This window comes from Hyperolius riggenbachi, chromosome 5, assembly GCF_040937935.1.
Source record: "Hyperolius riggenbachi isolate aHypRig1 chromosome 5, aHypRig1.pri, whole genome shotgun sequence".
In the NCBI taxonomy this organism is placed as follows: Eukaryota; Metazoa; Chordata; class Amphibia; order Anura; family Hyperoliidae; genus Hyperolius; species Hyperolius riggenbachi.
The window spans coordinates 316,213,123-316,229,916 of record NC_090650.1 but is presented as its reverse complement, the minus strand read 5'-3'; the positions used below and the strand labels follow the sequence as shown (position 1 = coordinate 316,229,916).

Here is a 16,794-nt window from a genome sequence, read left to right as displayed (position 1 = left end):
ATGGGAGCCCATCTCCTATCACTCCACATTTTGGGTTAGCAGACACTGGCAATAGAGGAGAGGGGAAGGGTGCTATTTGTGAATATCTATTCACTCTATGGCATACAAAGATTGTATTATGGGCTAGAAATGGAAGGTTCCAAGAGAGTTTAGGCTAGTCCACAGCAGATTCTCAATCGGGTAATTCGAGAGTGTTCTTTCTACCTCCACCCACTGTTTGCAGTCCCTGTGTCTATGCCAGTCCACTGCGCAGGTTAAGATAGCTGCCTCATAATACCGTCGTATGCATGGCATTGCCAGTCCCCCTAGCTGTTTGGGGCAATATAAAATATCTTTTTTCAGACGGGGAGGCTTATGTCTCCAAATGTACCTGTTAAATGTAGATTGCATCTGTTGGAAAAACGAGAGTGGCATTTCATTTGGTAGAGTCTGGAATAGGTACAGTATCCTGGGCATTACGTTCATTTTTATCACTGATATTCTACCCAACCATGAAAGGTGTGGGAAGTCCCAATTTTTTAAATCTGTATTTTATGTAACATTGGTGGAAAATTTTGGGAATAGAGGTTCGTGGGGGAATCTGAAATATTAGTGCCTAGATATCTAATAGCTTGGCTATTCCATTTAAACGGGAAGTTACTTCTGAGAGAGTGCTCCAGCTTTGGTGGTATTCCCACTCCAAAGGCCTCGCATTTGTCTGGGTTTATTTTGAAGAAAAAAACACACGATTGGTTCGCACGATGGCCAGGAGCCCCGGACCTCTCTCACTGGCCGGGGCCCCAAGGCCAATGCGCGATATCTGGAGGGGAGTGCAGGTGGGCCTGGACCTCTCACACCCAGGCTCTGGACCTCTCACATCCAGAAAACCCACCAACACTGCCTCCATACTGAATGCTAAATTCGACACACACAAGCAATAGAACACAGCAATACATGCATGCAGCTACATTTGAGTCGTCAGCAGGTGCTCGTCAGCCAATCAGGATGCACTGTCATACACCCTTTACCTGCCATACCACATCTAGCAGCCATTAGCATTCAGGTGGGTTTATTTTGAAGAAGGATAGTTTCCCAAATCTTGTAAACTCCTCGAGAAGAATGGGCATGGATAGCAGTGGCCGGGTTAAAAAGAATAAAAGGTCGTCAGCGTAGGCTGCAATTTTATGATTTGTCTCCCCTATACTGAGTCCCGTGATATCTATATTGTTTCCAATCTGACAGAGAAATGGTTCTAACACCAATGCGAAGATCAATGGGGAAAGCGGGCATCCCTGCCGAGTACCGTTCGTAATATCGAGTGGATCTGAAAAAATGCCATTTACCTTTATTTTAGCATTTGAAATCGTATAAAGGGCTCCTACACATGACAACATCCGGTCCCCTAGATTTATATGTCCCAACACCCCCTTCATCCATCTCCAGCTTACCCGGTCAAAAGCCTTTTCTGCGTCCGTAGAAAGTAGCATACAGGGTATCTTCTTTGACCGAGCAAGCTGGAGCAGATCAATTGTCCTAATGGTGTGATCTCTGGCTTCTCTCTGAGGTATGAAGTCCAGCTGGTCCCAATGTATCAAGCAGGGCATATGTTCTGCTATTCTATTGGCCAGGAGCTTAGCAAAGATTTTTAGGTCAGTGTTCAGTAGGGAGATGGGGCGGTAGCTCCCGCAAGAGGAGGGATCTTTTTGGGGTTTGATAATGACCGCAATGTGTGATTCTAGTGCCTGTTTTGGAAGAGGTGGATCCCCCCCCCCCCCCTCCCTCTGCCACAGCATTGAATAATTTGCATAGATACGGTATTAGGTGGCTTTTATATTTTTTATAGTACTCGGCAGGGAAGCCGTCTGGTTCTGGAGCCTTCCCAGGTTTTAGACCCATGATTACTTTTTGTATTTCAGTTTCAGTAAAAGGCTCTTCTAGAGAGTTCTTCATTTCCTCTGTCAGCTAAGGCATTTTTGCCTGAGTCAAGTATTCCTGTATTATGGATTGCCGAGGCTCCCTAATTGAGTCTGTGGTGCCTTGTGTTAGGTTGTATAGTTTGTAATAAAAGTTTTTAAATGCGCCAGCAATGGATTTGTTTCTAATATGTTTTACTCCCCTGGAATCAATTATTTGGGATACGTAGGTTTTTTTGCTGTTGTTGCTTCATGGCTCTTGCCAGCAGCCTGCCAGACTTGTTTCCATGGAGGTAAAACATATGATTGCATCTATGCGCTGCCTGTTTAGCAGAGTCCTGAAGGATCTTATTCAGTCTATGTCTGATTTCTGTCAGAAGTAGGAGTTCAGCTTCGTTAGGATGGCATTTGTGTTTATGTTCCAGTGTGCGAATTTCTCCCAACAGTTGTTCAATCATGGCTCCCCTTTCTCTCTTAAGCTTAGTGCCTAATTTGATCAGGTATCCCCTTAGGACGCATTTATAAGTCTCCCACAAAGTAGGCAACGAAACATCATTCTTATCATTAAATTCAAAGTAATCCTCTATTTGTTTGGCTATCTTAGCGTTATTGGAATCATCATGAATCATGGATATATTTAGCCTCCATGTGAATGGTGTGTCTTTTTTAGATTTACAATTAAGGGTAGCAAAGACTGGGGCGTGATCTGAGTATGTGATCACTCCGATTTCAGAGGATATATGTTCAGTCAATAGGTTGTGAGAGACCCATATGTAGTCCAGCCTAGTGTATACCTTGTGTACTGATGAATAGAAAGTGTAATCCTTGACTTGAGGGTGTGTTACTCTCCAAGTGTCTATGAGTTGCCTTTCATGAAGAGCTTTTTTCACTCTATTTAATCTGGCATAAGCAATATTTGATTTACCATGGGAGGTGTCTATGGAGGGGTTGAGAGCTGCATTAAGGTCGCCCCCTATAATAATGCTGCCCTCCGCAAAGGAGTCCAACACTGCGAGGAACCTCATGAGAAACCTGTCCTGCTCGCTGTTTGGTGCATTAATAGAGCACAAGGTATATTTTTGATCTAAGATAGAGCACTTCAAGAGGATGAAGCGTCCCTGTGGGTCAGTTCTAAGATCTATTTCTACTACCGGGATTGTGCTGCTTATGAGTATAGCTGTCCCCTTTGTTTTCCCAATCTGTGAGCTGCTGTAATAGGCCATGGGGAAGCGTCGGTCACAGAGTTTAGGGTGGTTAGGCCCCTTGAAATGTGTCTCCTGTATAAATACAACTTGTGCCCTCTGCCTCCACATGTCCCTAAGCAGGACACGTCTCTTCTCGGGGATGTTAAGGCCTTTGGCATTGATGGTCATAATTTTCATATGTACCATATTGACTTCCTGTTTTTGAGTGGTCGCCGTGAGTACAACATTGAAAAGCTATAACTGATAACAAACCCCTTGACTATTTTCATTTCAAATTGCATATACCATTGATTTCGTACCCAATATTGTGGTACCATAGACACTTCTAGGTTGTAGGTTGATAACCAAAGTATCACCTGCAATTGCAGGAATGTCCTATTGGGGAGAGAGAGTACCATGTCCTGCGACGAGAAGTGGTGTCTCCACTCCCCTCCACCCTTAATAGTAGCTTATGTGGGTCAGTTTAAACAGATAAAAAGAACTGACAGGGGAAATACGATGTGCTTTAACCTGAATTTAGATAATAACAACATCTTCAACATAAACGTAATGATAACAGAGAGAACAACTTAACGACCATGGTCCTGTCTGGGAAGCTTAGTAATCATGTTAACTGCGTGCAGGGTATATTATTGTAATATATATAACCTATTCTTTCACCTTTAGCATACGATGTTCTATGCATTTGCCTCTGAGCACTTAGAATCGTCCCCTGGGGGGGGGGGGGGGGGAGGGGAGGTAGTAGAATGGGTGTAATGTGGATGTTATCTTCCACCTCTCTTTAGGGATGGAGCTGTGGCTCCTGTTTAACCCATATAGGTAGGGGAGCTACCCATCGCCCAGAGTGTACTCTATTTCACTAAGATCGTCCTTTAATATCCCCGGGTTATCACTTTGCCTAGTAAGTTGCGTGTGCGTTTTTGCTTATGTTAAGGCAAAAGCAAGGGTTAATAATCTAGTGGTGACTGTATGGGCCCCATCAACTATTTGCAGCAAGGGAATAGCGTAAGGGCTCATCTCATGTATGTAGACATATAAGTTTCCTGGTTCTAACATTTGCAAGCAAATTAGATCCGAGTGGAGCATCCTATAGCATCGTGTATTTGCATTAGGGAAAGCATAATATAGAAAAACCTATCAGCCAGGACCTCCACATAGTGGATGTATCTGTAGCCCGGCGCGGCGCCATGTCCGCCACACCGCCCGCATAGCACGAACGTGAGGCAGCCGCCCCTAAGTGTATAGCAGGCATGGCGCCGCTCCAGACCAGTAAAGCACACATTTCAATATTAAACAACCACTCCTGTCAATATATCTAGAGGATAAATAACCATAGATTCCCAGTCTCTTGTCTCAGCAAGGTGCTCCAGGGAGCAGATAGTGCAAGCTCGTAGGCCAGACATAGATAGACAGCCTTATTAGCGATAAGACTCATCCAGCACACTACTTTATGAGCTACAGTGACATTGTCCAGAGTTCACCCCTGTTAGATGCAAACAGTAAGATTTGTAGGCAGCAGCAAGAAATCCTCCCCCAAACGTATCTTAGTTCTTACGGAGAGGAAAAAAGCAGGGGGGAGAGAGTTCTTGCCGTGGGAACGAACAGTTTTTTCGCAGTTAAACCAAGTATGTGACATCATCTCTCCATATAGGCCTCCCTCCTCCCCTCCTTGTAGTGTGTCCAGGAACAAAAGTCAGGGCTGGGTGAATATTAAAATTGGGCTTAATGCTAGAAAGTATACGTTCCCTCCACGCAGACTACTTAGCTGTATGTTGATCTAAAAGATTCTTCTTCCTCCAGACAGGTGTCCATGCAAAGACTAGATCAGTAACCTGTTATTCCATCTGCTGCTGTCGCCTTCCTTGATTTGACCTCCGTTGGCGTTGTGGGAGACCGATACCAAATTTGTCCGGCTGCCATTCCGGTAGATCTACTTTCGGCAGGTCTAATGCAATAAAAAGATCAGGTAGCTCCGAGGGTTGTTTAAGTGTGAAGCTCTTGTCGTCCTTCAGGATATGGAGTTGGAAGGGGAACCCCCACTTATAGGAGGCATCCTCTTCTTGTAGAACTTTCAGCAAAGGTTGAAGGGCTCTTCCTTGCAATAGAGTGCTTGGAGCCAGGTCCTGGAACAATAGCAGTTTGTGGCCCTCGTGCTCAATCGTCATGGCGTTCCTAGCGGCTTTCATTATCGCCTCTTTCTCATTAAAATAATGTATTCGGCAGATAACGTCTCTTGGTGGGTTCCTGTTCAAAGGCTGTGACCTCAGGGCCCTATGTATGCGATCTTTTTTCAGTTCGGCGCCATCAGGTTGCTTGAGAAGTTGGTTAAAAATGGCGGTCATGGTGGGGCCCAGTTGTGACGCAGCAACAGTTTCGGGTAGGCCCTGTATTCTTATGTTGCACCTCCTGCTTCTGTTCTGCAAGTCTTCCGTGTTCACCCTAAGGATGGAATTAATGGCTTTTTGCTGTTTATTTTGCTCAGTTAGTGTTCGGATCTCAGCCTTCATAGCTGTCACGTCTGCTTCCAAGGCCGCAAGCCGGCCGCCATGATCCCTCACCTCCTCCTGCACCTCCTGGATCTCAGCGTGGGTAGCTGTAGTAATACGGACAGCTAGCTCATCCAGGTCAGCTTTAGTCGGCAGACTGTGGAGGAAGTCTCTGATCTCGCTTAGTGACTTAGCGGTGGAAGACTCTTCAGCTGATGTTGTCGTCGGCTTTCCGCTAGGAGAGGGCGTCTCAGCAGCCATTTTAGCAGTGATCTGTGTGGCCTCGTTCTTTTGAAGGTATCGGGTCACTTTTGATTGCAAGGGAGTGGATTTCTGCTGCTTTGGGTCGATGCTGGAGGTCCTTCTAGATCTCCCTGACATATTCAGGTTACAGTTTGGCGGAAAATGCCAGCTTTTATCTCTTATAAGGGTAGAAGGAAGCGGGAGCTCTTACACCAGATGTCCTCACGCGGCCATCGCTAGCTCCGCCCCTCTCTTTGTAATTTTATTGTTTTGGACAGTGTTATATTAGACAATTATTTCTGCCCCACTGTACCCAAAGTGTAATGTGCCTAGCCCTTTTTTTTAAATGCATGGTTATCAAATAAAGATTTCTATACTGAGAATTCATGAAATCTGCCACTTCTGAACTTGATCTAAAAAATGTTTCTCCCCTGGTGTCGGTGTACAGATCCTCCGTGGCTAAGACTTTGACTGTAACTAACCTAGAATTAATATGCACATCAGGTGTTCAGACTTCACAGTGTAGACCTTTGCCTGTGTCTTACCCTCTTGCTTGAGGGTGTCAATGATGGTCTTCTGGACAGCAGTCAGGTCGGCAGTCTCACCCATGATTGCGGTTTTGAGTAATGAACCAGGCTGGGAGTTTTTAAAAGCCTCAGGAATCTTTTTCAGGTGTTTAGAGTTAATTCGTTGATTCAGATGATAAGGTTAATAGCTCGTTTAGAGAACCTTTTCATGATATGCTAATTTTTTGAGATAGGAATTTGGGGTTTTCATGAGCTGTATGCCAAAATCATCAACATTAAAACAATAAAAGACTTGAACTACTTCAGTTGTGTGTAATGAATCTAAAATATATGAAAGTCTTAAGGCCCGTACACACGCCGGGCGGATCGCTCAAACTCACTCTTATCACGCGAACGACAGTCTGTACACACGCCCGATTTAGTGGGCGAACGACTGAACGACGGGTTGTTCAAACGACCCGTCGTTCGCAAAAAACGGACGTGTGTATGGGCCTTAATGTTTATTAGTACATTACAGAAAATAATGAACTTTATTACAATATGCTAATTTTTTAAAAAGAAGGACCTGTATCACCTGCATGCTTGCTACTGCTAAAGCCAGGAAATCAGGGTATCTAGACAATTAGTATTTTAAAAATCAGATCAGCAATAGCAGCTTCCACACTCTAAACAATCTTTAACCCTCTGCATTCAAACACAACAAGTTGGAACTCTAGTAATGTTAGAAACAACTTGAAGCATTCTGTTCTACACCCTTTCACCAGAGTTGAGGTACCTTCGAGGTCGAAAAGGACTATACTCAACCCCGAAGCAGGTTGTTTTGGTGCACAGCGACTAGTGCTGAAACCAGGCACCGATACAGCTGTGATGCTATAGTGCGCAGGGCAGGTACAAGTATTTTCGTGGTTCCAGGGATCGCTGGACTTCGAATTACATCTCCCTTCAAGTTGCAACAACTCGGAGAGGGAATAGTATTTAAGCGGTTTGAGCGGCAGCAAGGTGAGTTGTCATTTGGCTCACCCTACGCCAGCTCACTGGTGGCGTACTATTAAGTATGCACTCTACTCACACCAGTCAGCAAGTAAGTACCGTAAACACTTACTATGGGCTTGTAATTAGGGATGGATGCAAAACTGAAAAAAAAAATGCACCTTGATTTCCAAATAAAATATTGGCGCCAAACATTGTGATAGGGACATAATTTAAACGGTTTTATAACCAGGACAAATGGGCAAATACATTTCATGGGTTTTAATTACAGTAGCATGCATTATTTAAAAACTATAATGGCTGAAAATTGAAAAATAATGATTTTTTTCCCACACTTTTTTCCTATTTTCCCATTAAAACACATTTAGAATAAAATAATTCTTGGCATAATGTCCCACCTAAAGAAAGCCTAATTGGTGGCGAAAAAAACAAGATATAGTTCATTTCATTGCGATAAGTAATAATAAAGTTATAGACGAATGAATGGAAGGAGCACTGAAAGGTGAAAATTGCTCTGGTGTTTCAGGGGTAAATCCCCTCGGTGGGGAAGTGGTTAAACGAGTTATTAGCCAAATGCACGAAAATTATTATTATTATTATTTATTGTATTTATAAAGTGCCAACTTATTACGCAGCGCTGGACATTGGTTTAGGTTACAGACAATATTTAGGGGTGACAAACAGCAATATGACAATACAGGAATACAAGAAAACCAGATCACACAGCACACTATGAGTACAAGGTAATGCTTAGTCCGTCACTGGAGGGGAGCATGAAGATTAGGCAAGTTAGGTTCACTCAAATGCACAGCATGGATGCACAGAAAATGAGGTTTACTCACCTGGGGCTCTCTCCAGCCTCTTGCAGCCGACTGTCCCACGCCGACCGCTCTGCTCCACTCCCCACCATTCGCCCGGTCTCGGTATTCAGGACGACCACGGGGTCGGCCTTACTGCAGCCGCGCGAAGCACCGCTGTCAATCACGGCCACGTGGGCCGCAGCAAACTGCGCAGGCGTGATGTAAATATTATTATTATTTAATATTTATATAGCACCAGAGTGTATAGTTTTGTCCCTTAACTGTCCCACAGAGGGGCTCACAATCTAATCCCTACCATATAGTCATATATCTATGTCATATATCATTAAGTGTATATATCGTAGTTAAGGGTAAATTTAGAGGGAAGCCAATTAACTTCTCTGTATGTTTTTGGGATAAATAGGGAGTGCCGAGAGACACAGGGAAAACATACAAACTCTGTCCGTGGCTGGCATTCAAACCAGGGACCCAGTGCTGCAAAAGCAAGAGTGCTAACCACTACGCCACCATGCTATCTGAAGCAGTGAAATTTAATTTTGAGTGTAATCCCACTTTAAGAGGCACAGACATGGTTTTGTTGGCTGTTGCTATGTTGTTGACCAATAAATCAGCTAATAAAACCAAGAAACATTTTCTGCTATGAGATCATAACTGTGCTTCAAGTCAACTAAAACTTAAGAATCACTCATAAAAATATAACAACCTGTTCTGGACTAACCTTTTTACTTTTGTATTTTCTATATTGTATGAAGTAAAGTTTGCACCTGTGACTACAGTGTCGTTTGTTCCGCAGTGTGCCATCCATCATAGGTAATACTGTATATCTGGGCTGGCAAATCGTTTCTCAAGATGAGCTTTGAAAGACTGGCTCAGAGTAATGCAACTGATGGACGGCTTTATTTGAACATGATTTATTATTAAGGCTGTTTCCCCTACATTTTACACTCTTCTGTGTCTGTATCTAACCACAGAATTTATCATATCAAAAGAAAAAAAAAGGAAGTACTTAAAAAATAAGCAATGCTTGAGCTCCACAGAATTCTGCCTATGACGCACAATGAAAGGATTTCAAATATTGTTATAGTAACGTTCAAAGCTAAAACATGCTATGCTCAGATCATAAGCTGAAATGTTACCCAGCATGTCACACAAATGTAGCAAGAAAGACCAATATCCAGTAAGTACCTAGATATATGTAAGGTTCTAAGAACTGTTATAGTGCTATGGAGATATGAGCTCCAGTAGAATAGCTTGTCACACTAGGTACCTGCAGTATAACCTTAAGGCAACGATACCTTATTTGATCTCTAATAGGTGGTGTTGGGAATGTCAATGCTTGGTTGTCTCAGAAACCCATTCCAGATTATTCACTTTAAGCCACAGAAAAGGCAATTATGCATTAACTGAAAGTATACGATATTCAGATGTGGCCTGGGAGTACGTATAACAGCGTTGTGTGTTGAATTGGGTGCCAAGTGATGCTGATAGTTAAATTAAAAAAAATGTAAGAATGGAGGGAGCAGACATTTGCAGTGGGCTCTCCTGATGCCCATCGCTCACCCCGTTCTCCTCCGCCCCTCTCTGTTACCGCGTACCAATCCCCAGAAACTTACTTCCGCCCGCGGCCATGAGCACTTTGCGCATGCATACTATGTCACAACTACGTAGTGCGCATGCGCAGAGCGCTCCCGGCCTCGCAATCAAGGACAACCGCAACCACACTGACCGGGAAGTAAGTTCAGGAGATTGTGTGTGTGTGGGGGGAGATGCGCATAGGCTTACCGCACCTCCCGTAGCCCGGTGTCTCCTTCCATACATCCATAACCAGCCACATATGGCGCAGTAAGTCCGCGGGAGTACGCACGCACTCCCACGGGAAGACATAGCCGGCACACACGGTCACCAGGTGCCATAGTGACATACTGTGCACGCATGTCCAGGTCAGGTGACCGCGCCGGCTATGTCTTCCAGTGGGAATGCACGCATACTCCAGCGGACTGCTCCTGCGCTGACCGGGCATTAGAACGGGGCCGGTTATGGATGTACGGAAGGAGACGCCGGGCCATGGGAGGTACACACACACACACACACACAGGTTGTCCATATCCAATTCTATTCAGGATTAAGGTATCCTTTAACACTAACCCTCCCTGCTAAGGCCTGACAGTAGCCCCCATCCTAACGACTAATACTTAACTGGACAGAGAAAGTGATAGAGGTGGGAAAGGTATAGCGAGTGAGAGAAATGCTCAAGAGAGAGGGAAAGAAATGTTAAAAGGGAGGAAGAGAGACGGTGAAGAGCCATAGACTGCATGGAGATAGTGAGAAAGATGAATGAGGGAAAATGTTTGCTAAGAGCAGTGTTCTCCCCAGTTTCTTTTAGCTGTTCTCCACCTGGCTAGTTTTGGCGAGTACCTGGCTGTCATCGGCTCATCACTTCCTCCTATGGTGTAAGCAGACATGAGCACAGAAGCACTGGCCCTGCATTCTCTCATCTCGCCCCACCCGGCTACTTTTTCATGCCACCCAGCTGGAAAAAATTTCTGGGGAGAACACTGAAGAGAAAGTGTTAGTTGGCACAGGAAGCACAGTACATAGTTCACTGAAAAATAGGCAGTGATGATGATGGTGGTAGCAAGGGGTTAATAACGAGAAACTGATAAATAGAGAGGTGGAAGACAAAAAGATAGAAGGGTCAGAGAAAATTCATATGGAAGAAAACACCGCTCATCACTCCATGACACCCACCATGAGCAGGACCAAACACAGTGAGGCTAAACAAATGTAGAAAGAGGGCAGGTCTGGTCGACTGGATGAATAAAAGTCCGATTTGAATTAAAAAAAAATCATCAATACTGGACAACAGGCATATCAGCTCACACATATCAGAGCTTGTGATCGCTTCTTAGTTATAGCTCAGAGAAAATAAAACGGACACAGAAAGAGTGAGAAGAAGGGAAAGGTGGAGTAGGTTGGGGAGAAAGGAAGCATGGAAGAGGAGGGGGTCACAGCATTGGAGTTGGTGACATGTGAACGCCAAAGTGGCGGGCAGAAGAGAAATGAAGGTCATTCAGCCTAGTATTTTTCAGGCAGTGGGTAAGTTGTGGTGGGCAGACTATAGCCAGATATAGAGAGCTGGAGGGACGTAGTGGCTGGAAAGATCGATGGGTGGGTAAACATTTGGCAAGGCAGGAGAGGTGGTAGGAGAATAGAAAATAGTAACAGGTAAATACGAAGTGAACCATAAGGTGACAGGAAAAAAGCATGGCAGCCTATCCACCCACCTTTGCCTCCCCCCACCCCTTTTCTTCATCACTACTCCTTACCTCCAGCACTGCTCTGCCCTATTATTATTGTTATGTATTTATATAGAGCTAGCATTTTCCGTGGTGCTGTACAACTGGATACAGGGTATAACAATACAAAATAAACAATACAGCAGTTAACAGTATAAGCCAATGGTGGATCACAGCTGGTGCAATTAATAAATCAATTACAGATTTTTACACGGGGTGGAAGATATGTGCGCACAATACACAGCATTGAGAGACAGAAGGGGAAAGAGAGCCCTGGACAAAAGGCGTTAGGACCTGTACACACTGCTGCGTTTGCGCTATGCTTTTAAAATCGCACACATTTTATAAATCGCAAGGTCTTTTGAAAAATCATGAAAATCCTGAAGACCTGTACATACTGGTGCAATACGATTTTTCTATTTTCATGAAGGATTTGCAATTTAAAAATTGCATGCGAAGCTGTGTATGTGATGGTAAAAATAGCTAGGTAGAAGAGTATGCTTGGAAGTACGTTTTTAAGTTGCGCCTAAAAATGGTGTAAGTGTGGATGAGTGGTGGATGTGTTGAGGGAGTTCCAGTGGAGAGGAGTGGATCGAAACAAGACTTGTAAGCGGGAGTGAGAAGAGATGGCCAGAGAGGCCAGTGTCACGGTGCCCCTAGTGGCTGGACTGCAAAATGCCTTCCAATCGGTTTCAGCACACAGACCATACAAGCTGTGGTCGCAATCGGTGCGCAGAAACCGCTGGGATTTTGGCAGCAGACCGACTAGAAGGGAGCCTGTGAGTTACGGTAATTACAAATTACACACTATTTCAGGGTATAACTGCCACCACCTCTGTTACCATGGGACAGAGGAGCCCACTGACTGGCTAAGTCTAGACCTGCAAATAAAAACGGTTAAACACACTCTATTCTGTCTAGTTAGCGACAATAGTAGCGTCTCTTCAGAGACCAGGGTTCAGTTTCTGTGTGGCTGAATAATAGATTAGCGGAATAAACTAAATTATACATCAATAACTGGACGGCTATTGCGATTTATTTTATATCAGCACATTGGGCAGATGTTAACGAATAAGACTACCGTATATGAATTTTATAGCTGTGCTATATACGGTCACCATATAACAGACAAGAAATCATACAACTCATGCATTCAAATCTGCCCCCATCGGTGCCAGCCAGTCTGGCCCCCAACTGTGAGGGAAGCTCCCTTGGCTGGGGCTCACCAAATGGTGGAGCAATTTGACACCTATCTGAGGTTCTGCCAGAGGGCAAAATCCTGTGTCCCCAGGTAATTTAAAATAAACACTAGTCTCTTGAACACAAGAGTTTGTTCCTGTTTATTAGCAAATCAAAAGAGCCATCCTGCAGTTAAGCTAATGCTATCTCTCTGCTGGGAGAAAGAGAGACTCCAAGTTGCTACAGGTAGCCCCTACACAACCAATCCAGATTCTATCAATCTTAGGCCCGGTTCACATTAGCGGTTGTTTGCCAAACGGACCGGATGACCTGACCGGATCCGGATCGGAACCGTACGGTTCTGATCCGGATCCGATCCGGATCCGGTCAGGTTGCATCAGGTGGCAATCAGGATGCGATCCGGATCCGTTTGGCAAAATATACGTAAAAAAAAAAAAAATGTTGGGGTCTGGGAGGTCAGCAGAAGGGGGACCTGTGGAATCAGGCCCTCTGCTGTTTAGCACTCACCTCCACCTCCGACATGCTGCCAACATCCTGCCAACACCTCCAGCTCGTGCTGCTCCACTCCAAAATGCTTGCCCATGTGTCCCCAGCCAATATCGCCGCAAAAATCCGCATAGGAAGTGGGGTAGAAGATCCGGATTTCTCAGCCAGTGTGTTGTGCGGCCTCCGGTTCCCATTTGTTTGTATTGGCCGGATGGTGCAGTCCGGCTCCGCCCCGGATACGGCTGCCGGAGGGGCCGGATGAAAAAATAGCGCATGTTGGAACGGAGGCCGGAGTCCGGATCCGGCCCGGATCCGGTCCGGCTCCGGTTCTGCAGAACGGACCCATGTGAACGGACGCATAGGCTTTAATTGCTATGCCGTGCGTCCGTTCCGTCCGTTCTGCAGGCGGTGCGGCTCCGGCACGGCGATTCCGGAGGGCCACCGCAAGTGTGAACCGGGCCTTAATCGCAATCGATGCAGAGAATCGATTGCGATCACATTTTCTTCACTGGCGGTTCAAGGACGCGTCTGTGGCCACGCAACCGTCCGTGACAGCCAGGCCAGGAGAATATTGTTAGTAGAGCAGAGATTGTATGTTGAATGGTATCTGGAAATGAGGTTATTTAAATAAGAAGGAAATAAGTTGTAAAGAGCTTTGTAGGCAAGAGTCAGGATTTTGACTTGAATCCTTTGTGTAACTGACAGTCAGTGAAGGGACTGACAGAGGGGGATAGGGCTGGAGGACCGGGAGGAGAGGCGGAGTCATGCAGCAGAGTTCATGATGGACTGTAGCAGGGCCAAACTGTTAGCGGGTAGGGCACATAGCAGAGAATTCCAATAATCTAGTCGTAAAATAATCAGGCATGCCTCAGATGTTTGGTAGTAGTTTGTGTTAGAAAAGTGTCGATGTGGGAGATGTTTTTCAGTTGGAGACGACAAGACAATGATAGTTTGTCAATGTGTGGTTTGACTGAGAGACTCGAGTCCAGCATTACACCTAGTCAGTGAGCCTATGGGACAGGCATTATTAAAGTGCCACCAACAAAGATTGTGATGTCAGACAGGGACGTTGAATTGCAGAGTGGAAATATTTCCATTTCAGTCTTTTCCATGTTGAGTTTTAGAAAACGGGAAGACATGAAGGAAGAGGTTGAGCTGACCAAGACTGTAAGTGCAGATAGAGAAAAGGAGAGGTCTGAGGACTGAGCCTTGTAAGGGGACGTGGAGAAAAGGTGATGCCAGAGTGAGCAACTCTGAAGGACCTATGTGAGAGATAAGAGGCAAGCCAGGAGAGGGCAAGACCCTGAATGCTCATGGATGAAAGGATTTGGAGGAGAGGATGGTCGACTGTGCCAAAGGCTGAGGAAAGATCTATGAGGATAAGAATACACTACAATAACATTTGTAAAGCGCTTTTCTCCCATAGGACTCAAAGCACATAGAATAGAGTAGAGGCCTTTAGATTTAGCCGTTGCCAGGTCGTTGGTTATTTTGAGTAGGGCAGTTTCGGTTGAGTGGCTGGGGCGGAATCCAGGTCATCAAACATTGGTGGTAAAGTGATGGACCAAGTTTGAGTAGACATAGCGCTCAAGTAGTATTGGAAGAGAAGGGGAGGAGAGAGATAGGGTGGTATTTGTGACAGGAAGAGAGGTCAAGAGAAGTTTTATAATTTGTAAAGGCGTTATGAGGGCGTACTTCAATGTGGGTGGAAAAATGCCTATGGTGCGAGAAAGGTTGAAGAGGGAGGTTGAGGCAGGTGGGATAGTAGAGGATAGTTGAGCAATAAGGTGAGAGGGAAAGGGGTCAAGGGGCACATAATGGGACAGGATTTAGAGATGAAAGAGGAGACAGTGAGTTCAGATAGTGGTGACAACACAGTTAGACCCGGTTCACACTGGCATGGATGGAAAACTGATGTGTGTGAAAAATGATCCATGAGATGGATCAGTTTTTACAGGAATCAGTTTTCCATCCATTACCTTCCATTCCGTTAGCACGCGTTTGTCTATCTGGAAAAATCGCTCCATACCCAAAGTAAGTCAGTGCAGCTGAACTGACCCGTTCAAGCGGATTGATTTTACCAGATCCATTGGTTAACATTGGGTACGTTCACATCTTTTCTGATCCATTTTTTCCATTACGGTCTGCTAAATCGTCCCTTTTTTAGGATGATGTGAACTGGGCCTTTAGGAGGATATAAGGTTTGTGTTTGTATGGAGAGGGGAGGCTGCTGGGTTAAGATTTTCCTGATATTGGGGATTTTGTCACAAACTCCTCAGCTGAGATGCAGTAAGTGGGAGGTGAAGACAGGTACCGGTGGAGGGAGTTGAAGGTAGCAAAAAGTAGTTTAGGGTTGTGGGTCTTGGGAGGATATTCAATGGGATAGTTATGGAAGGCACACCATCTGGATTCGGTCGGGTGCTTCACACTGGGACATAGGCAATGTCTCAAGCGAAACCGTGATCAAGTGTATCAGCACACCGTTTTTCAATAATTCATGCTCCTTTATTGAGCCATGCATTTCCACAAGAATATAAAGCCGGCAATTGTTTGGGGGGCCACGCAGGGTCCCCCTTCTTCAAGGCTTGTGGTTACAAACACTCGGCTGGGACACGCCAGTCTACGCTAAGGGCAGAAGCAGAGGGACGGCGTGAGCGGCGGTTACCATTGGCTCAGCCCCATCAGCCTATGACGGGCAGGGGGCGGGGCCAAACCATTCGGCGAACCGAGCTGGGACCTGTTGTCCAGCAAGCTAACGCCCGCGGGTTGTTGTTTACATTTGAATGGCTGAGGCAATTATCCACAATTTTTCGACAGAGTGTGACTAGAGAATCCCCAGACAGGTATGACTTATACATACAGTCGGCTGAGCGCACTGAGCAATGTCATTGCATAAGTTAATGTTTTGATTGTAGGTTATTTATAAGATTTTGGCATGTTTATAATATAAACAATGGAGATGACATCATTGTCTTGTCACATTGTGGGTGGGGTGTATGAGGATTATGTTACTATAAGATGTTTAATGAATCTGATGTGTTTGTAACCACACGCCTTGAAAAAGGGGGACCCTGCGTGGCCCCTGAAACAATTGTCGGCTTTATATTCTTGTGGAAAGGAGCATGAATTATTGAAAAACGGTGTGCTGATACACTTGATCACGGTTTCTTTGAGGATATTAACAAGGAAAAGTATGAGTGTTTGGCTGCTGGGAAGGCCTTTCTGAGTGTGTGTAGAACCTCTTTGTACCGCTGTAAGTGCTCAGGCAAAATCACTTTTTCGCCAGCACCCTTCAGCTATCCGGTGGCGGCGTTTCAGTAGTTTGATCTCCTTGTTAAGTGAGGGATGCCGAAGGGCCCGGCAACGATAGACCATGGAGGAGGGAGGCACAGAGTTAAAAGCTGAAGTTAAAGGAAACATCCAAGCAAATAAAAAAAAAAAAAAAAAGATCCACTTACATGGGGCTTCCTCCAGCCCGTTGCAGCCGTCCTGTGCCCTCGCTGCAGCTCCGGAGGCTCCCGGTCTTCTCCGCTGCAGAACCCGACCTCGCCAGGTCGGGTTCCCGGGTCGGCCTCTTCTGCGCTCCATGGCGCGGATCACGTGGTCTGGCCGATGTCATCAGGACGGTACTGCGCTGAGCGGATCATT

The 16,794-nt window shown here is 45.3% G+C and overlaps 1 protein-coding gene across 1 annotated transcript in view; it reads right to left on the bottom strand.

Moving 5' to 3' along the window:
- METTL4 (methyltransferase 4, N6-adenosine) overlaps nt 1–16,794 on the bottom strand; it is a 175,708-nt gene that overhangs the window by 118,499 nt on the left and 40,415 nt on the right. The gene's annotated exons all lie outside the window — the stretch shown is intronic.